The 22,859-nt window shown below is 42.8% G+C and overlaps 1 long non-coding RNA gene across 1 annotated transcript; it reads left to right on the top strand.

The window, feature by feature from the left end:
* Nucleotides 1–1,035: 1,035 nt before the first annotated feature.
* Nucleotides 1,036–20,944, top strand: LOC115460191. Its single transcript, XR_003940403.1, has 3 exons — nucleotides 1,036–1,046; nucleotides 3,758–3,765; nucleotides 20,809–20,944. It is a non-coding gene; the product is annotated as an uncharacterized LOC115460191 (long non-coding RNA).
* Nucleotides 20,945–22,859: the final 1,915 nt, after the last annotated feature.

The raw sequence follows: 22,859 nt of genomic DNA on the forward strand, positions 1-22,859 counted from the left end.
ATTTGATTATCACGGCTCCATTAGAGAAACTAAGCCAGAACCTGAGTCTCTTTCTCACGTGTACAAATATGACATAATAATAAAAATACTTTTTTTTTAAACATAAAGAATTCTATTTTCAGGCTAGGGCGATGCCCTGCAAACGTTGCAGAATCTTAAGTTTCATATTACATTGGGCTTTACTCACGAATATTGCTGTCCTTTTCCAAACAGATTTTCCTAACTATAGAACAAACTGGTCAATTCACTGCACAACAGAGTGGAACCATTGTATATTCACCGCACAAATTTTGCACGGGAAAGGCAAAACAAAACAGACAATTGCTTTTGGGGGCTGTAGAGATTAGTACGTCATTGCATACTAACAGAGTGCTAATTGCTTCTTTTGACCGCAAGTCCAATTTATAAAAGCTTGTGCACAAATGTGCTTGGTGCACTGAATTACAGATTTCGCACTGCATTATTTCTCAGAACAGCTTGAAAAATCTGTGTAGGGCAGTATGTATTTAGCATTAATTACAAGCACAATAAATAAATAAATAAAATGACTGCTTAAAGATACCCAAAGTTTCAAAAGAACAGCCTTTCCGCTAATTGCTTAAGTTACAAATGTTGCATTTGGGCATGGGATGGTGCCGAGGAGCAATAGGCATTCATTGATAAGATTTGCAAACACAGGAGGGCTGTCCGGCGTCTAAAATCCATGGAATAGCTGCTTTAAGCAATTAATAAGCAGTAATTGGCTTCAGCTTGGGCCATTCATTAACAAACCAGGTGTTAAGTGCAGTGAATACTACTTGCAAGCTTACTGGAACTATAACACAAGTAAGGATCTTTGGGAAATGTACAACTAGCAGCTGGTTTGGAAATTCTGCCAGCAGCCGAAAGACCTGTTTCCATGAATCAAAAAAAGTATTGCACGTTTTATTCTGAAACAGCATTTGAAATGTTTTCTTTTCTCTTAACCTTCAGATGGTGCTATTTGTATGCAACTTGAGGACAATACGAGTCGGTGAGATTTGGTTTTCTAGCATCTTTAAGTGGAGGTGGTGGAGACCAAGTCTATATCCAAATTCAAGAAAGCATGGGACAAGCACCTAGGAAGATATTAGTGAATGGTATAGGTGGGCAGGCTGGATAGACAATATGGGGGTGGATATTCAGCCTGCGGTGCTCAGCATTTTGCTGACCACCACTGGCGTTATGACTGGAAATTCAATGCCATACCATGTCTGGACTTTGCCATTCAGTTTCTGGGTTTGTGGAGCCAGCTACATTGAGTGCCAAACCCCTCCGAGAAAAGCTGCACTGGCTCCCAATCAAAGAACGGATCATCTTCAAAAATCTGCACCCTGGCCCACAAAATCATCTACAGCATTGTCCCAGGACACATGACAGACCTTATAGACCTACCAACCAGAAACAGAACCGGATCATCACGAACATACCTAAACCTCCATTACCCAAATTGCAAAGGACTCAAATACAAAACAACCTATGCATCTAGCTTCTCCTATATAAGCGCACAACTATGGAACGCACTCCCAAAAGCTGTGAAAACAATCCATGACCACCTAAACTTCAGGAAATCACTAAAAACCAACCTGTTCAAAAAGGCTTACCCTACCGACCCAACATAAATCCCCACACCCGGCAACACAGCAAAACCAATGATCGTACTGGACAATATACAACCTTCCCTCCCTTCGACCCTCATGGTGCCTGAAACACACCAACCTTATTCGACCACAATATAAACTTGTATTTGTTCTCTACCTGACTTGGCAAACGCCTTTACGGTATTATGTAAGCCACATTGAGCCTGCAAATAGGTGGGAAAATGTGGGGTACAAATGTAACAAATAAATAAATAAATAACCAGCACTTAGCCAGAATAAAGATAAGAGTGGCATTAATACAGTCCAATTTATGTGGTTACCTTAGCCGGTTAAGTTCTGATTATTGGCACTTAAATGGCCAAGTGCTGAGTCCACCCCTGGAATGCCCCCAAAAGTGCCAGGTAATAGAGAAGATGACAGAGATTAATTTTTTTTTTTTTTTTACATAAAACTGCTTTTGTTTTGACAAATCAGTTTTCTCCTTCTTGTTTGTTCTTCCGGTTCAGTCAGGATGGGGACTGAGGTCTGCTGCTATGAACCTTCATACACAACTACCAAGAGATTTTCTCTCTAATTTTGCCATAAACCACAGGTTACATTGGCTGAAAAGTGCAGAAAGGCTTTCAGCATGGGTGTTAACTCATATGGAAACCTTATCACAGACTGCTTTAAAATGCATGGAAATACCATCATTATAGATTCTGCAGCTACAAAATAAAAAAAAAAAAAGTTTTTTTCCTGTACGTTGTGCATGAGAAACTGTATACCAGGTTCAAGGCCTCATAGAAGGGTTGGTTGAGAGGAGTGGGTATCTTGCCGCACCCCCTCTCTCACTACAACTCAACCACCCAACCCCGGATTGTTTTCTACAATGTCCCCCCTCTCAACATGACCCCCCCTTTCCCCAATATTACAAAATAATATCCTGGTAGCTTAATAACTCTTTCCTGACCTGACCCGACCCAACTTCCTCTTTCCTCCGATATTGAAAAAAAGTGCTCTGGTAGTCTAGTGACCCTCCCCAATTCCACAAAAAGTCCCTGGTGTCTAGTGCCCTCCCCCCCACACCCAGACCTGACCTAACTTGAGAAAACCTCCCTGATGTCTAGTGGCACCTCCTAACTCCTGATCCCCTTGTCCAGGCTCCCCAGACCCCAGTACCTTAAATGAGGCAGCAGCGATGCCCGCCCACTCACTCCTGCCTCAGGTATGGTCATCTTCAAAATGGCAGTGCTCTGCCCCATGCAATGCATCCTGGGATACAGTGGATGGAGCCAGTCTGCCATATATGAGAGAAATTTATTTATATGGAAGACTGGTTCTGCCTGGGGTATTGCATGATGCACCAATCTTGAAGATGATGATGATGCCTGAGGGAAAGAAGGGTGATGCTGGGCATAAGGGGAGGGATAGGGACACAGAGGGGATGCTGGACAGAGTAAGATAAGGACACAGAGGAGAAACTATGAAAACGGGGGGGGGGGGGGGGGGCATAGGGAAACTTAGATGGGAAATGCTTAACATGGGGGGAGGGATAGAGACAGAGACACAGGGGAGATTCTGGACAGGACACAGATCAAAGATGGATAGTAGACATGAGAGAGATGAAATGTCAAAAGGACAGAAGGCCTTGGTTAAGGAAAAACAGAGAAAAGCAGAAAAAAAGACACTGGAACCAAAACAATGCACAGAGAACAAAGGTAGAAAAATGTATTTTATTTTCAATTTATTAATTGTCATGTCAGCTTTAAGAAATGTGTATCTCTGATATTTTGTATTTCAGTTTCTATTTCAATTACTTTACAACATATTTTCTCTTTAGGTCTGTTTGCTTTTTGCAGAGATTGTTTACTGGAGTTTGAAGGGATTCCTTCTGCTCCTCCCCATCCCCCATTCCCACTAGCAATAGATATGGGGCTTTACTAAGGGGTCCTTTTATTAAGGTGTGCTGAAAAATGGCCTGCCCTAATGTAGGCGCGTGTTTTGAACGTGCACAGATCCATTTTTCAGCGCTCCTGTAAAACAGGCCTTTTTGGGGGGCCGGAAATGGATGTGCAGCAAAATAAAAATTGACGCTCGTCCATTTTAGGTCTGAGATCTTACCGCCACCCATTGACTTAGCAGTAAGGTCTCATGAGTTAACTGGGTGGTAACACTGCCGTACACTGAGCGTACAATGCCGTTTACAGCCTAGTTAGTGCCGTGCATTGGAAAATAAAAAATATTTTCTGGCATGTGTATCAGAAGCATGTAAAAAATGGAATTACCACCCGGGCCACATGGTAGCCGGGCATAGTTCTAAATTGGCGCATGTTGGACCTGCGTATTTGTTTGTGTGGCTTAGTAAAAGGGTCCTAAATTTTTTTAATTTACTTTCTTAATTGATCCCCATGAAAAATTGAGGAGTACGTTAATGGTTAGTGCAGTAGACTTTGAACTAGGGGATCCAAGCTCAAATCCACTTCATCTTTTTATGATCTTTTTTTTTTTTTAATTGTGATCCTCCTGGGACAGAAAAAAAAACCCTAATGTACCTGAATGTATAAGAAACCTGAAACCTTAAAGTCTATGGAAACAGTGTACTTTCAGGTACTGTAGGTCTCAGCTCACTGTTGGATTTCCCTTGTTTTCCCCATTCATAATTTGGACATTCAAATTTGTAAAATGGGTGTTCATGCTGGACATTACCAGCACATGGACATCCATTTCTCATGTATGTATTTCTCAGGCTGTATGTCGGAAGATCCTGTTCTAAACTACGTGGAATTCCATAAAGAAGGAGCAAGTGCCCAGAAAGCAGAACAGTAAATTACTTCAAGCCAAATGAGCAGTGCTGAAGGAATCTGAAGAGGATTATGCTGCGATGATCTTAACCGATGCGAGGGAGAATTTGGGATAAGAAAAGAAGTCAGATACAAAGGAAGATTATGGCTGAGAACCCAATATGTAACCACTAAGTTCTTATGATAAGCTGGGTGACTGGGATCCAGTGTAGCTTTTTAAGGAGAGATATAACATGGTCTCTGCTACTGGCACCAAATAACAGCTTAGCAACACTGTTTGGTATAAATTGGAGATATTTAACAATAGCTAGTCTTAATCCCACATAAAGGGGTCCTTTTACTAAGCTACAGGAAAAAGGGCCCTCTGGTAGCTAATGTGTACACGTTAACTGGTTACCACTTCCATGTCCACACTTCATCTGTTCTCTGCCCCGGAAACACCCTTCAAAATTGTTTTACAAATAAATACATAAATACTGTGCACCTGGCATTCTTTAGTGTGTCATCTGTTAGGCCCAGGAGCAGCCCAAGGCAAGATGCCGCCTGAGGCAGAGCTAGGATGCCGTCCCCCCCCCCCCCCCCCCCGGGCTGAGATGCTGCCTACCTTCCTTTAACCAGCCCTTTTATAGCATTGCACTGCCGCCAGCACCCGCCTTTTCCTAGGAAGTTACACCAGAGAGGTGACCACAGTAAAGGGAAGAGGTGGGTGCCAGGGGCAGGGCAGCGTATGAGAATCGCTGCTGCTGCTGGGTAATGCCAGGGAGATGTCGCTCCTGAAGAGTGCCACCTGAGGCCCCTAGTTAGGCCATAGTTGTGCATTCATGCCTAACAGAGCTTAGTAAAAAGGCCCCTTGTTTTGTTAGCAGTCATAAATCAATTTAACGTTAACCTAGAAATTAGGGGCCCTTTGACTAAGCTGCAGTAAAAAGTGGCCTTAGTACGCCCTTATGCAGGTCATTCCGACACACAAAGGCCATTTTTCCACAGAGATAAAATGGCCACTTTTTTTTTTATATAGGAACAAAAGAGTAGCCATACTGGGTCAGACCAATGGTCCATCTAGCCCAATATCCTGTTTTACAAATAGTGGTCAAGCCAGGTCACAAGTACCTGGCAGAAACCCAAATCGTGGCAGCACTCCATACTACAAATCCCAGGGCAAGCAGTTGCTTCCCCTTTTCTGACTCACTAGCAGACTATGGACTATTTTTCAGGGAATTTGTCCAAACCTTTTTTAAACCCAGATACGCTACGCTGTTACCACATCCTCCGACAAAGAGTTCCAGAGCTTAACTATTCATTGAGTGAAAAAAATATTTCCTCCTATTTGTTTTAAAAGTATTTCCATGTAAATTCCTCGTGTGTCCCTTTAGTCTTTGTACTTTTGGAATGAGTAAAAAATCGATTTACTTCTACTGGTTCCACTCAGGCTTTTGTAGACCTCAGTCATATCTCTCCTCATCCATCTCTTTTCTAGCACTAATGGTCGCATGCTAATTTTCCCTACTGCCACCTATCTTGTAGGTGGTAAGGGCACACGGCAATGTAGCTACACGAAAGGATTAGTACAAAACACGCTCACTCTCCACACCCAGACCCACCTCCAGTGTTAAAAAATACATTTTAGTATTTAGTATGTGGATAACGCACACCAATCCCAAAACTACCTTGTGACACCTGAGCATGCCCCATTGTAAGGTATTTTTAGCTGCGATAAGCATGCATTAGTGCTTACCACAGCTTAGTAAAAGGACCTCTTAATGTCAATGCTTTAAAAGATTTTTATTAAATTGGATATCTAAAACAAATTAAAACCATCATCCAAAATTAGGACAAAAGCCCAAACAAAAAGCCTTACAAGTGGCTTTTAATCATCAATAAAAGTGTAAATACAAACAAATGGGTTTTATAGTATGAAACTGCAGTGGCGGTTCAGTATAAAATTGTATTCAGGATAGAAGCAGCAGAATACAGTCAAATGCAGATAAGAAACTGGTGTGATGCTGGCTTTATGGAACTGTTGGTTTGATTAGTCATTTGTGATGAGGTGGCAAGTTCTGGTCATTAGCTTTGCAAAATTTCACAGAGCAGAGTCTGTTCGCCGGCCAAAATGTTCCCTATAGTTGATAATCAACATAATATTTTATAAATCTAAAATGCAAGCACTAGCCCAAACAAAATATTGTGTAAAGTGAACAGCAGCACTTTCTGTGAAACTGTCTGCAGATGTGCTATATGTGGAAAGCTCATTTCACTTGTAATGAAAGAACAGTCTTGTATACAGCACTTGCTGGTTTCTCTCTTTTTTTTTTTTTATAATGTGCAATGAGATGCTAGCAAGAAAGCTCCTCTCGAAAATAGACCGCTAACTCTTTATGAAAAGTATGAAAACTGTTAGAGGAAGACTTGGAGCAGACAAGGGGGAAGTGTTTTTAGCTCCCACCTAAATGCATTGGATCAAGGGAGAAAGTGGAAAATGATACATTTAGGGTTCCTTTTACTGAAGGGTTGGTGAGTGCCAATCTGGAAATACCACTGGGCTACCACAGGAGCCCAGCGGTAGTTCCCACCCTCAGTGCGCACCACGCCTGGCGCTACAAAAATACGGGGCAACCTGTATTATCGAAACAAGATGGACGTCCATCTTTCATTTCGATAATATGGTCGGGGACGCCCAAGTCATGAAATTTAGGTTGACCTTAGAGATGGTCGTCCCCAGTTTTCGGCGATAATGGAAAGCGAGGACGCCCATCTCAGAAATGACGAAATCCAAGCCATTTGGTCTTGGGAGGAGCCAGCATTCGTAGTGCACTGGTCCCACTAACTGAATGGAAAAAGCCCTTCCCTTACTGATCCCAAAGGGAATGAGCATGCATGAAGGAAATTGCATGCAAATGAGCAGCTTGCTGTTAGCTCATTTGCACACAATTGGGAAGCAACATCCAGAATGTGGATGTTTCTGTGAGAAGGATGTCCATGCCTTTGCTATGCCTCTGACACCCTCTTTATTTATTTGGATTTTGGATCACAAGTAGCAGTAGTGGGATTTGAACCAGCCACCTCTAGATTGCAAGACTAGGGCTCTAACCACTAAGCCACTCTGTCACTCCTCTGCTCTACTCCACCACCTTGAAATTTGGCCATCCCTGTGGGGGGCAGTTGAGGACGTCCAAAATGTTTGAAAGAAGGACTTCCACACCTTTGTTATGCCTCCGCTGACACACACATACCTCCCCCCCCAGGGACCTGCATACTGTCCCCCCTCCCCCACAGAGATGGCGAAATTGCAAGGTAGTGGTGGAGTGGCCTAGTGGGTAGAGCACTGGTCTTACAAGTCAGAGGTGGCCAATTCAAATCCTGCTACTGCTACTTGTGATCCAAAATCCAAATAAATAAATAAAGAGGGTGTCGGAGGCGTAGCAAAGGCATAGATGTCCTTCTCACAGAAACATCCACATTTTGGACGTCCTCAAATGCCGTCGCAGGGACGGAGGCATAGCGAAGGACATACTCTAAAAAAAAAAGACAAAAGTTTTTGAAGTTGTTTTTTTCAGGGTGGGAGGTGGTTAGTGACCACTGGGGAAGTTAGGGGAGGTCATCCCCAATTCCCTCCAGTGGTCATCTGGTCAGTTCGGGCACCTTTTTGATGCTTGGTCGTGAAAAAAAATGGACCAAGTAAATTCGGCCAAATGCTCTTGAGGGTCACCCTTCTTTTTTCCATTATCGGCCGAGGACGCCCATCTGTTAACCACACCCCCATCCTGCCTTCGGTATACTGCCGACACGCCCTCTTGAACTTTGGTCGTCCCCACAACGGAAAGCAATTTGTGTCGGAAGATGGGCGCCCTTCTCCTTCGAAAATAAGCAGGATAGTAACGTGGAGGGGCATAATAGAACCGGGGCGCCCTTCTCTGGGGTCGGCCCCAGGAAGGGGCTGAGCCAACCGTATTATCGAACAAGATGGGCATCCATCTTTCTTTTCGATAATACAGTCGGGGCCGGCCAAATCTTAACATTTAGGTTGACTGAAATGGTGAGATCGCCGGACTTAGTGATGGCCGGCCTCGATTTTCGCCGATAATGGAAACCGTTCCGGCCATCTCAAAAATGACCAAATCCAAGCTATTTGGTCATGGGAGGAGCCAGCATTCCTAGTGCACTGATCCCCCCTTACATGCCAGGACACAAACCGGGCACCCTAGGGGGCACTGCAGTGGACTTCACAAATTGCTCCCAGGTGCATAGCTCCCTTGCCTTGGGTGCTGAGCCCCCCACCTCCCCAAAACCCACTCCCCACAACTATACAACAGTACCATAGGCCTTCAAGGGTAAAGGGGGGCACCTACATGTGGGTACAGTGGGTTTCTGGTGGGTTTTGAAGGGCTCCCATTTACCACCACAAGTGTAACAGGTGGGGGGGGGGGGGGGATGGGCCTGGGTACACCTGCCTGAAGTGCACTGCAGTACCCACTAAAAACTGCTCCAGGGACCTGCATAGTGCTGTGATGGGTATGACATTTGAGGCTGGCATAGAGGCTGGCAAAAAATGTTTTTAAATTTTTTTGGGGGGTGGGAGGGGGTTGGTGACCACTGGTGGAGTAAGGGGAGGTGATCCCTGATTCCCTCCGGTGGTCATCTTGTCAGTTCGGGCACCTTTTCAAGGCTTGGTCGTGAACAAAAAGGGACCAAGTAAAGTCAGCCAAATGCTCGTCAGGCCTGCCCTTCTTTTTTCCATTATCGGCCGAGGATGGCCATCTCTTAACCTCCACCCGTCCCGTCATCGGTACACTGCCAACACACCCCCTTGAACTTTGGCCGGCCCTGCGATGGAAAGCAGTTGAGGCCAGCCAAAATTGGCTTTTGATTATGCCGATTTGGCCGCCCTTAGGATAAAGGGCAGCCATCTCCCGATTTGTGTCAAAGATGGCCGCCCTTCTTCTTCAAAAATAAGCAGGATAGTAACATAGTAGATGATGGCAGAGAAAGACCCGCAGGGTCCATCCAGTCTGCCCGGTGGTAATTGGGCAGGTTACCGCCGGGTTACAGTGGGAGCCCTTACCGCCACCTCAATGGGTGGCAGTATGTGCTCTCCATGAAATAGCCACTCGGCAAGTGGTTCACATACCACACGGCCATCTCTTTTTGAGAAAGAAAAGACAACCTTTTACCCGCTGCGGTAAAAGGGGGTGTCCTCAGTGCAAATCAAAAACACAATCTGGCACTAGCGCAGACACCCCCCTTTTACCACAGCTTAGTAAAAGGACCCCTTACTGATGACATTAAGGGTGCTTCTCCTAACTAGGGAGACTTGGCTAACCTACACAGTGTTAAGTGTTATAAAAAATACCTTGGCATAAGAAGTATAATAATGCAGCTGAAATGGTAATGGAGAGCGCATTTTAACAAATATTGACCTTCTGGGAACTAATAATAAGGTCTAGGGATCTTCCCTCCCTATCAGGTATTGCTACCATAAGAAATCTCCTATAATATAATGTTTTAATTTTTGTGGCAACTTCAAAAGTCAAGTAAACATATTACAGACTAATATTCAAAGGAATTTATATATTTGATGGCAGCCACCAAAGGAGGGGGGGATTCTATATAAGACGCCTAAAAAAAAATCCATGCAGAAAACATTTTTACCTTAGCATATTCTATAAGCAGTACCTTGATTTAGGTGTGGTACATAGAATACGCTTAGTTGATATTGCAGCATCTAAGGCAATGCACATCCATTTACACCAATGAAAACATGGCATATATCTTGGCACTTAGATTTAGGCGCAGAGGGCCATATTCTATAACTTCACACCAGGGGCAGACTGAGAGTGGTCTGGGCCCCCCAGCTGGCCACTGCCTGACGCCCCCCTACCGCCGCAGCCAACACCCCCACCATCCCAGTTCTTTCCTACCCACTGCGCTGCTGATACTCCCCCACCCGCAGATGCAAATTTCAAAAACTGACATATTTCAATCACTATACTAGAGGCTAACAAATACACATAAAACAAAAAAATGGAAAATATGATGATACCAATTTATTGGATCAAATATATTTTCCAGTTAGCTTTCAGAGGCCAAAACCTCTTTCCTCAGGTCAGGACAGTAGACTGCTATTAAGGTATTCTGTTCTGACATGAGATAGGAGGGTTGGGTCTCCAAACATTAACAAAAATGTATTAAAATTAGTCCAATAAAGATATCATCTTATTTCCATTTTCTTTATTAACAAAGCTACCACACTACTTTATACTAAACTAAAAATAAAATTAATTTTTCCTACCTTTGTTGTCTGGCTGTTTACTTTTTTCTAATTGTGTTGATCCCAGTCTCTTGTTTCTTCTTTCCTCGAACTCTTCTTAACTCTCGCCAGTGTCTATCCCTCTCTCTCCCCCCTTTCCATCCAGCATCTGCCCCCTCTCCTTCCCCTTTCCATCCACTGTCTGCCTCCTCTCTTCCCCCTCTCCATCCAGCATCTGCCTCCTCTCTTCCCCCTTTCCATCCAGCATCTGACCCTTCTCTCTCTTCACTTCTATCCAGAGTCTCTCCTCTTTTTCTCCCTCCTCCATCCAGCATCTAGCCCCTCTCTTCACTTCCATTCACTCAGGCCCCTCTCTCTCCCCAGTTCCATCCAACATCTGTATCCTCTCTCCCCCTTCCATCCAGCTTCTATCTCCTCTCTCCCCTTCATCCAGTGTCTGTCCCTCCTCTCCCCATTTCCATCTGGCATATGTCCCTTCTCTGTCCCTCATCCAGTGTCTGTCCCTCCTCTCCCTCTTTCCATCTGACATCTGCCCCTCTCTCCTCATCCAGCATCTGTCCTCCCTTCCCCCGCCATCCAGCATCTGTCCCATCTCTTCTCCCTTCCATCCAGCATCTGTTCCCCCTCCCCACTCCATTCTCCATCCATCGTCTGTCCTTCCCCATCACCCAGTCACCCTGTACCTGGGGTCCTCCTTATTCCTGCTCAATTTATATGTCCCACTATCACCCCACCTAATCCCCATATCCCCACTCTTCCACCCTACCCTCACTTACAATCACACCCTCCCCCTTCCATCCAGTGTTAGTCTTTTTTTCAGCCCCACCCAACACCCAAACCCTCTCTCCCCCACCCACTGGACACCCCCAATACCACTGGCACACCAGGACCCGGCTATCCCCACTCCCACCCAATACCTCCCTGCCATGGCCACCACTGCTGCTGCCGCCCTGCTGCTGTTTCATGGAAATGTGAACACGTATTTCATAGAATTGCCTAGTTAAACCCCTGTATATCAATTTCAGCGACACTATCCAGATAGCATTAATGAAGATTCTTACAAACTGCCCTGGCACTATCTAGATGGTGCCAATGTGCAACATAGGCATTCAGCCTAATCCTAGAGATAGCTGAACACATTCAGCTACTATCCATACAACTATGTGGTTTAATGATCTTTCTTGTGTGTCGGCTGAGAAATCAACTGATGGTAACCAGCAGCAGGTATCTGAGTCATGAAATCATCAGTAGCCACAGACCACAGAACGACATTGATCCTTAACCCTTCCCTCATAACATAGATTGAGAGGTTTTTTTTTAGCTCCCATCTAAATGAATTGGATCAAGGAATAATTTAAAGGACAAAGTGGAAAATGATACATTTAGGGACCCTTTTACTAAAGAGTTGGCACACAGCAACAGGCAACAGGACAATCATTTAATATTTGTTTGGTCTACCATCTTCCTAGAATGGCAATTCATTTATTGTTATCTCTAGTAGAATAGTTGATATTTCTAGACTATTTTATCAGGAGACTTTAAGGATCAATATCACCCTGTGGTCTGTGGATATTGATGATTTCATGACTCTGATACCTGGTGCTGGTTATCATCTATTGATTTCTCAGCCAACTCATAAGAAAGGTCATGTTTTGCACCTCTTGTAGTGCAGGAACAGTTTAGTTTGTAGCAGGGGCGTAGCCAGACAGCAGATTTTGGGTGGGCCTAGGCAAGAAGTGGGTAGGCACCAAATGTTTTCTCTCTCCCACCCCCACATCAAAAAAATATCTCAGCTGGTGGGAAAATGCTTCTCTCCAGTCTCCACCTTGGTAGTCTGCAGCAGGCATGCGCTGAAAACTGAGCATGCGAAGGTGCCAGTATTGTGGAGAGCAGCATTTTCATTACCATGTGCTACTGTTGGATGGGCCTGAGCCCTAAGTGGGTGGGCCCTGGCCCACCCAGGCCCACCTGTGGCTACGCTACTGGTTTGTAGAGGATAAGGATTCTATGGTTATCACTTTTTTTTGTTACATTTGTACCCCACACTTTCCCACTCATGGCAGGCTCAATGCGGCTTACATGGGGCAATGGAGGGTTAAGTGACTTGCCCAGAGTCACAAGGAGCTGCCTGTGCCTGAATTTGGTACCTTGGAGTCATTATTAACTTGTCACTTTTCATCGTAGATTGATTATGAAGGAGAGAGCACCTCAGGCTAATAATCATTTTGGCCCTTGAAGTTTTAAATAATTATACACTGACCAATTTAAACAACTTTGGCTAGTGTATTCAGAGGATATGAACATAGGTGTTGCCATACTGGGACAGAACAAAGGTCCATCAAGCTCAGTATCCTGTTTCCAACAGTGGCCAATCCAGGTCACAAGTACCTGGCAAGATCCCAGAACAGTAAAACCGATTTTATGCTGCTTATCCTAGAAATAAACAGTGGATTTTCCCATCCATCATAATAATGGCATATGGACTTTTCTTTTAGGAAATTATCCAGACCTTTTTTAAACCCTGCTAAGATAACTGCTTTTACCATATCCTCTTGCAACAAATTCTAGAGTTCAATTGCACAATGAGTGAAGAAATATTTTCTCCAGTTTTTAAATTTACTACTTAGTAGCTTCATTGCATGTCCCCTAGTCCTTGTATTTTTGGAAAGAGTAAATAGGAGATTCACGTCTACCCATTCCAATCCACTCAGTATTTTATAGACCTCTATCATATTTACCCTCAGCTGTCTCTTCTATAAGCTGAAGAGCCCTAGCCACTTTAGCATTTCCTCATAGGGATGTCATCCCATCCCCTTTATTATTTTTGTTGCCCTTCTCTGTACCTTTTCTAATTTTGTTATATCTTTTTTGAGGTGTGGTGACCAGAATTTCATACAGTATTTGATGTGCAGTCAAACCATGGAGCGATACAATGGTATTATAATATTCTTATTTTTCTTTTACATTCCTTTTGTGCCTGGCCTATTATGTGCCTAGTTGAAGAGGACTGTCCTGTACCTGCCTGGTGGTATTTTGGAACTATGCTGGCTGATATCATTGCTTTGTATGCTATTGATTGTTGTTGTAGATGTTAAGTGTATGTATATTTTTATGCATGATATATTGTGTTCTGCCCTGGATAAGGGTGGATTATAAATAACAAATGTAAATCTAAATAATTCCTAACATTCTATTTGCTTTCTTAGATGCTGCTGCACACCGAGCAGAGGGTTTCAATGCATCATCAATGATGACACTAGATCTTTTTCCTGGGCAGTGACTCCTAATGTGGAACCTTGCATCATATAGCCATAGTTGGGGGTTCCTGTTTCACACTTGCTCACATTAAATATCATCTGCCATTTGGACGCCTGCTCTCCCAGTCTCATAAGGTCCTCTTGCAATTTTTCACAGTCCTCCTGCAATTTTAAGAACTTTGAATAACTTTGTGTCATCAACAAATTTAGGGCTTCTTTTATTAAACCACACTAGTGATTCCTGGCACTGCAAATGCACTGTGAGTCCATTAATTTTAAATAGACTGCATCACATTTGCCACTTGGGAATCGCTACTGTGGTTTAGCAAAATAGGCCCTTAATTACCTCACTAGTTATTCCCATCTCCAGATAATTTATAAATATGTTAAAAAGCAGAGGTCCCAGCACAGACCCCTGGAGAACGCCGCTATCAACCCTTCTCTATTGAGAATACTGACAATTTAACTGTATTCTCTATTTTCTATCTTATAATAATTTTTTAATCCACAATAGGACATTACCTCCTATCCCATGACTTTCTAATTTCCTCGGAAGTCTTTCAACGGGTACTTTGTCAAATGCCTGTTGAAAATTCAGATACACAGTATCGACCAGCTCACCTATATCCACATGTTTATTCACTCCCTGAAAGAAATATAGTAGATTGGTGAGGCAAAATTTCCCTTGAATAAATCCATGTTGGCTTTGTCTCATTAATCCATGCTTATGTACATGCTCTATAACTTTGTTCTTTAGAATAGGTGCATTAGTGTTTTTAACATGCGTTAACCATGTATGCACGTTAACTGTGTTCATGCCTACAATATCGCTATAGGCACCTACACGGTTAGCGTGCGTGCTAATTGTAGCTGCGTTAAAAATGCTAACGTACCTTAGTTGTCAAAGAAAAAAAATACCAGAGAATTATAAAGAGGGTAGTCATAAGTGTACTGCAGTAATAGATTCCTATGTTCTGACACAGAGACTATAACGCGGCTTAGTAATCAGGGCCCTAAGTTTGTATGCATGCGTAAACTTCTTGAGCCAATAAAAATATTTGCACAGTTCCTACAATGTTTGTAGTGAATTTATGGGGTTTGGATGGGCTCTTTCTTGCCTTGACCCATTGTTTGTTGTTATTATAGGTTCCCCAGGCTCTCCATGTCCACTAGCAAGTCTTCCTCTTCTATGGTTTGCTGCCAGTACGACTGGGATCCCTGTCCCTAACTCCAGAAGAATGGAGTTCCTGAATATTATTCCATTGGGTGGTGGTGAGGACCCCATTATGTCTTTCTGAGACAGACTACTGCCCTGACACAGGACATAGGAACCCCTTCTTGGATGGATATTGATAGAGGACTATTTGTTTTCCTTTCCCATACCTTGCTTTTCTCTAACTCTAAAGATGCTGGATCAATTTTTTAGCAAAGAGGCTGCCATATCAATTTGAACAGGCAAGTTATCCATTCAAAGTTGCTGAAAATTCACAAAGAGCTTTAAATTGATAACTTATTAAAAAAAACCTGCTATTTACTTGTTAGGTCTTATACATTTAATTTATACATTCAAAGGCTTTATTGCATATCCTCACTTCACTCAAAGCCATGCTTCTTTTTAAAACATTTAGCTCTGGCTATTAAAATAGCCAGAGTTATAAATAGGAGTATACTTTTTTTTTTTAAGCATTTGTACGGTCACCAGTACCACAAACCGCATAAGTGCTTTTGATTATTGGTCTTGGTGTAGTATAGGGATGCCTATGAACCTTGCAGCACTGCTATCAGTGCTAGTAAAGGGTCTACTAAGATCAGCCGTTCAGAAGTCATATGTCACTGAAGCATGTACTCAGACTTTCATTACACAGTCCAGAGTATTTTCAGTTTCCTTACAGAAAAGGACCTGTCAGCTTGTCTGAAAATAGCAATTTTTGTCATCTGCACTTGTGGAATTTTGCAATTTGTTTTTCGTTAGGGATCCAGATCTTCAAGCATTCTTCTTCTGGATCCACTGCTTTTAATACATCTGAAAGGATTTGCCCTGGCTTGTTGTCTACAGCTATCCTGCTGTCTCCTCCTGAGTCCATGGAGGACTGAGTAAAACCCAGTCCCACTGCTTATTTGTAGCTATTACAGGTATGTTTTTTTGGTAAATATTAACCATGTGTTACGGTGTAAAGTAGGCATGCACACAAGGAAAAATGTTTTTGTTCATTTTAGCTTCATTTGGCCTTTTTTTCTGATTTTTAACTATCTTTTTTCGATTTGTTTCACACATTCTTGTTAATAAAAAAAAGTTTAACATGTTAGAACTTTTTTAAGATGTGCAAATCAATTTCACAAGTGTTAATTCGTAGTTTAGTTCATGTTAAACCAGTTTTACATGCACTAAAAGTTTTAAGGCATGCTAACGGTCAAAATGTGCTAAAATTAATATTTCTAGTGTAAAGCATGATAGTTTTACAGGGACAGAATCCAAAAGAGCATTCTGTAGGCCTTTCATTCTTGTTTTTTGAAAGGTACAAATGCCAGTGTAGTTACAGATTTACATTACCACTGCCAGCTAACTCATTCACAATACTTACAGTGTGTGAAACGGTTCTCCTGCAGGGGTCTGTACTGGGACCGCTGCTTTTTAACATATTTATAAATCATTTAGATGTGGGAATAGCTAGTGAGGTAATTAAATTTGCTGACCACATTAAAGTTATTCAAAGTTGTTAAATCGCAAGAGGATTGTGAAAAATTGCAAGAGGACCTTATGAGACTGGGAGACTGAGCATCCAAATAGCAGATGACATTTAATGTGAGCAAGTGCAAAGTGATGCATGTGGGAAAGAGGAACCTGAACTATAGCTACGTGATGCAAGGTTCCATATGAGGAGTCACCGACCAGGAAAAGGATCTAGGTGTCATCACTGACGATACGTTGAAACCCTCTGCTCAATGTGCAGCAGCGGTGAAGAAAGCAAATAGAATGTCAAATATTATTAGGAAAGAAATGGAAAACAAAAATGAGGTTGTTATAATGCCATTGTTTCACTCCATGATGCGATTGCATCTTGAATACTGTGTGCAATTCTGATCATTGCATCTCAAAAAAGATATAGTGGAACTGGAAAAGAGAACTGGATAAAGTGGAACAGGTACAGAGAAAGGTGATGAAAATGATAATGGGAATGGGATGACTTCCCTATGAGGAAAGAGGTTGAAGAGGTAGGGCTCTTCAACTAAGATGGCTGAGGGGAGATATGATAGAGGTATATAAAATAATGAGTGGAGTGGAACGGGTAGATGTGAATCTCTTGTTTACTCTTTCCAAAAATACTAGGACTAGGGGGCATACAATGAAGCTACAAAGTAGTAAATGTAAAAGAAATCAGAGAAAATATTTCTTCACTCATCATGTAATTAACCTCTGGAATTTGTTGCTAGAGAATGTGGTAAAAGCAGTTAGCTTAGCTGGGTTTAAAAAAGGTTTCAATATCTTCCTAAAAGAAAAGTCCATAAGCCATTATTAAGATGCACTTGGAAAAATCTGTTGCTTATTTCTAGGATAAGCAGCCTAAAATGTATTGCACTATTTTGGGATCTTGCCAGGTACTTGTGACCTGGATTGGCCACTGTTGGAAACAGGATACTGGGCTTGATGGACCTTCAGCCTGTCCCAGAATGGCAATGCTTATGTACTTGTGTTCTTATGCTTCCTTCTCTGCTTTATATGCCCCTGCCCCTTCATCCCCCCTATCCGTGCACACCTCTAATCAATCAGATTGCTGGATTTGTACAGAGTACATGCACTCATCTGAAAGAGTGATGCTTGACAGCAATTTGATGTACAAGACTATAAAAAGAATGAACAAGAGCACAAAAAGTTAGTATATGGACAGCAATAATATCCCAAATCATTGCAATAGCACTTGAAGCTATTGAGGTTTCTGGGGGAGGGGGGGGGAAGACGATATGAGAGTCATTGCTATTCTTTCCAGAGGAGTTGCTACTTTGTAGTCTATACCCTAAATAAAAAGTAGGCTCTGACCTGGGATAATATTTAATCATCTAGTTAACCTACTCAGTACTTGGAACCTCATAAGCAGTAACACTGATACTAATTTCATGGCGACCATGAAATTGAACCAGGATCCTCTCTTGGGGATCCTTTCCCTCACAAATCAATGAATGACAGAAAAGCCTAGTGATTCTAATCTTTGTGTGTATCCCAGTGTAATTATACAATGAAGACGTATGGCACATGCATGCCGTGCAGCTGGTGAAAGACAGTTCCAGTATTTATTTATTGCATTTGTATCCCACATTTTCCCACCTCTTTGCAGGCTCAATGTGGCTTACAATACATCATGAATGGTGGAGAAGTATAAGAAATAAACATTTAGTATTACAGAAGGATCTTGGGTAACATGGTAGTGAAAAAGCATGATATTAGTATAACAAGCAAATGTTATGAGACAATTCTGGATATAAGTGGAGGGGTTCACATTTGTTGCTCTTTATGAAATGCCTTGTTAAAGAGATGTGTCTTCAGTAGTTTGCGGAAATTAGTTAGTTCGTAGATCGTTTTTAAGTTGCGCGGTAGCGCGCTCCAGAATTGTGTGCTCAAGTAGGAGAAGGTTGACGTATGCATTAATTTATATTTTAGACCTTTGCAGTTGGGGAACTGAAGATTGAGGAATGTGCGGGATGATTTTTTAGCATTCCTGGGTGGTAAGTCTATCAGGTCTGACATGTAGGCTGGGGCATCTCCGTGAATGATTTTGTGAACTAGGGTACATATTTTGAACGTGATGCATTCTTTAAGAGGGAGCCAATGTAGCTTCTCTTGTAGGGATTTAGCACTTTCATATTTTGTTTTACCGAATATGAGTCTAGCTGCTGTGTTCTGGGCTGTCTGAAGTTTCTTGATTATTTGTTCTTTGCAGCCAGCATAGAGTGCGTTGCAGTAGTCTAAATGGCTGAGTACCATTGATTGTACCAGGTTATGGAAGACTTTCCTGGGGAAGAAAGGTCTTACTCTTTTTAATTTCCACATTGAGTGGAACATCTTCATGGTTGTGTTTTTCGCGTGACTCTCAAGTGTTAGGTGTCGATCAATGGTGACTCCTAGAATTTTTAGGGTGTCTGAAATTGGAAGATTCAGTTTTGGTGTGTTAATGCAGCCATAGTACCCATTATAACAACTCTGTGTATTGCCCTCTGCCCTCTAGGGAACCATGGTAACTTCCCCGCATCTACCAATCACTTGGCAGCATTGAAGTCTCATGACTAAATGGAAAGAATGCTAGGCAGATGAGGCAGCATAGCAGGAGATCATAACTTGCATTTCCCTTACCTGATCTGGTCTTTATCTGCCAAGTAGCCCTCAGCAAAGATAGTTTGCCACAGATGGGCAGGAGTCAGGACAGGGCAAGGGCAGGGAGTGACAGGATTGAAGCATCCTGCAAAAGAATCAGATAGGAAAGCTAGAGAAGTGCCAATTGTCACACCCCTTTCTCTCCAGGCAATTATTTCACTGACAAGAGCACATGCAATATTTACAAGCAGTGTATTAGTAAATCAGCTTACTGTGGAACTGACCCCCATGTTCAGTAGTCTGTTAAACACATGCAGAGTAGGGATGGACACCCAGAAAATGTTAATTTTCTTTTCTTTTTTTGGTTTGATAGCGAATGTCATAAAGAGTGCACACTATTTGCACATAGTACTTGATTTTCTTAAGCAGTGAACACTATGTCCTGGATTCTATATATAATTTTTGGGCACTGATCCAAGATGGGTGCTCAACTAGCAAGCTAATTTGTGCCAATAATTGGGTGCTAATTGGCACTAATTTGGATTTGGGTGCGTATCTTACTATGTGCTATTCTATAACAAAAAGGGGTGTGGCCATGGGAGGTCCATGGGCAAGTCAGGGGCATTCCTGAAATTTGCGCATAGTATAATAGAATAGTGGGGATGTGCACCCAAATTGGACACGAGGAATTACACCTGGTTTCAGCAGGCATAACTCCTGCAAGGGCGTAGCCAGACTTCGACGGGAGGAGGGTCCAGAGCCCGAGGTGAGGGGGCACATTTTAGCCCCCCCTGGCGCTGCTGACCCCCCCACCATTGCCGAACGCCGCCGCCACCACCAACAACAACTTTGACCACCCCCCCTGCTGACAACACTCTCGATCCCACCTCCCATCGCCAACCCGCCGCCGCCGTCGCCTACCTTTGCTGGCGGGACCCCAACCCCCGCCAGCCAAGATCCTTTTCCGGTGCAAGGCTGTGTTCTGTTTCTGAGTCTGACGTTCTGCACGGACTCAGAAACAGAACAAAGCCTTGCGCCGGAAGAAGAGGATCGCAGCTGGCGGGGGTTGGGGTCCCCCGCCAGGAAAGGTAGGCGACAGCGGGTTAGCGGTGGGAGGGGGGTCGAGAGGGTCGTTGGCAGGGGGGTCCAGGGCCAAATTTACGAGGGCCCAGGCCCCCATGGCCCCACGTAGCTACGCCACTGAAGTCCTGGTGCCAAAAATTGGGTGCCAAATCAGCACTCAATACTATTCTATAACGGGTGCCCATCTTTGAGTGCCCATTATAAGATAGAATTGAGTTTTGGGTGCCATTTACTGAATCTAGCCCTATATGCACATAGTGTGTGCTCTTTTTCAATAGGGTATGCATGCATGAGTCATTCGGAATGCATCAACCATTGTGCATGTGCATACATGCATGCACCATCATGAAAGAGTGCATGCTATGTGCATATACTGCTGGATTCTGTATAGGTCATCCAAAGTTAGGCATGCAAATTTGGGCGCAGGCTTTAATCAATCATTGGTGTTAACATGGACTTAATTGGCAGACCCTAATCAATTCTTGGCATTAACAAGCATTTAATTGGCAGTAATTAGGAGTTAAACATGGATCTTCCCCATGCCCTATTCTATATCATGAGTGCCTAAATTTCTCAGTGTTCAACTCCAAAGGGGGTGTGGTCATGGGAGGGGCATAGGCGGGTCAGGAGTGTTCCCAGAAATTAGTTGTGATGTTATAGGATACTTGTATTTGTGTGCATAACTGCCATTAGTTGGGTGCGAGAATTTATACTAGCTTTTGGCAAGGATAAATGTTCACAACCAAAGTTAAGCATGAAATGAGCGCTAAGCCAGTACTTTGTAAAAGTCTTTCCACCCAGAATGCTCTAATCATCCCAGCATTTAACTTTGGGTGCCATTTATTGAATTCCCCCCATAGCGTGCACTCTTCAAGAAAAGCAAGCACTATGTACAAATAGTGCACTATTACCAGTGAACAACATTCGTTTGAAACAACTGTCCATCTGTAATGCAGATGAGCATCAAGCATCCTCTTAAAATCTGGATTAAAATTTACTGGACACAGAGAGCTGGTAGCAAGATTGTGGAGTATGTAGCAGACAAGTAATATCTCAGAAGCATTTTTTGGCTGGTACTGTAAAGTAATGTTTGCCACTCTCTCCTAGAGGCTGACTTAGCCAACTGGGTTTTCAGGTTTGCCACAATGAACATGCATGAGATATATTTTCACACAGTGGGAATCCAATGTATACAAATATCTCACCTATAGGGCTAGATTCTATATATGGCGCCTGAAAATTCTACTAGGTGTATTCTCTAAAGTATGCCTAATGCATGGTATATAGAATAAGCCGAGTGCCTCTCCATGTGACCAAATTTAGTTGTGGCCATTTATGCCATGTTTTACTTGGCATAAATTCCTACGCCTAAATTAGGTACAGAGTGGGTGTATTCTATAACAATGCGAATGGATTTGTCAGGTTCTGCCTACTGGCCACGTCTCCTTTTCAACTATGTGACTTTGAATTTACGCGCACCACGTTACAGAATACGCTTAGCGAGTTGAGCACATAAATCTTAATGCCAATTAGTGCAGATAATTGCTTGTTAACATTCAATTGACTTCGCTGATTAGCTAGTTAACCAATTAAGTTAAGTGCATTATTAAAGAATATGTTTCGACTTCCGTGAGGAAATTAAGGTTCAATATATAGAATCCGGCAGATATTGTGGATAGTTTGAAAAAATAATTTAATAAGTATCCTGTGTCTCCAGTTTCATTGCTGCAGAAGAAGGAGACTATTATAGAATCCAGTTGGAAAAAAAAATAAACTGGCTTTGTGGGCAGTAGAGTGTCAGTGAGGTTACATATATCAAAAAGTTGTGGTGAAGGGGCAAGCTGAATAATATAAAAATCAGAAACTCAATCAAAGCAGAGTGTGCATGTATGTGGCATGTGAAGCTAATGTTGAGAATTGTTAGCACAGAAAAAAAAACCCTCATGATTCTAAAACTGTACTTAAGTGCAGTGTTTAGAATTTGTGCTTTGGCATGTGTGCAGAGCAAACAGAAACTTGTTCATAGGCCTGAGATCAGGCAAAGGGCTCTCTAATTGACTGATTGCCAAGGCATGGAAGTGCTGGCTGGGGGTAAGGGTTTGTAGAGAATGTAAGAGACATTTTTTGAGGATATGAGTTGAACTTTGGGGATGGAAGGGAATGTGTCTGAATTTCCCTCAAGTAGGATTATATTCCTGAGAGCTGAAAGTATGCTTCAGAGTAGTGTGTTAGTCCTAGAAGAAATAGTAACAGTGTGTCTGACTGTGAAAAGAGATAGAAAGAGGGTTTGTGGAAACTGCTTCATAAAGGAGAGAGAATCCAAAAAGTACCAGGTATACTTCAGAGAAAATCCTCACTGGTTGGATTTATGTAAGCCTAGAAAATTTACAGCTGTCCTTTGCCTGGTTATAAATTGGCATTATACTTAAATTGAAGAAAAGGTTGATACAGAGACAGTGGCGTAGGAAGGGGGGGGGGCGGTGGGGCGGTCCACCCCAGGTGCCCACCACTGGGGGGGTGTCGGCACCGCTGGTTACCTGCTCTCTC

Source organism: Microcaecilia unicolor, chromosome 1 (genome assembly GCF_901765095.1).
Source record: "Microcaecilia unicolor chromosome 1, aMicUni1.1, whole genome shotgun sequence".
NCBI lineage: Eukaryota > Metazoa > Chordata > Amphibia > Gymnophiona > Siphonopidae > Microcaecilia > Microcaecilia unicolor.